Below are 513 nucleotides of genomic sequence, written 5' to 3' on the forward strand. Positions count from 1 at the left end.
TCCCAGGGGAGACATGGAAGTGTGAGGAGGAAAAGTCCCCTGTTCTGGAGGCTGGCAGACCTGTGTTCAGCCTGGCACTGCTGCCTGCTGGTGGCCATGAGGAGCCTCCCTATCTCACAACCTTCATTCCTTTGCCAGGGCAGGCGGCAGCATCTACTGGGCAAGGTATTACAACACACCAAGACAAATAAGTACAAATGAGACGGGGAGATGGCTCTGTCAGTAAAGTGCTTATCTTGCCAACACAGGACTTGAGTTCAAGTCCCAGAACCCACATAAAAAAAAGTGAGGCCTGATGGTGGTGGTGGTGGTGGTGGTTACACCCTGGTAATTCCAGTATGGGGAGGCCAGCAAGCCTGGCCTACTTGGTGAACGCTAGGCCAGTGAAAGAGCCTGTCTCAAACAAACAAACAAAACGTGGGGGGGGCATATTCTAGAACCTTCCCATGCACTTTCACACACATGAACACACACACACACACACACACACACACACACACACACACACACACA

The sequence above is a fragment of the Psammomys obesus genome, unplaced genomic scaffold (genome assembly GCF_907164565.1).
Source record: "Psammomys obesus unplaced genomic scaffold, mPsaObe1.curated_primary_1811, whole genome shotgun sequence".
Classification (NCBI taxonomy): domain Eukaryota; kingdom Metazoa; phylum Chordata; class Mammalia; order Rodentia; family Muridae; genus Psammomys; species Psammomys obesus.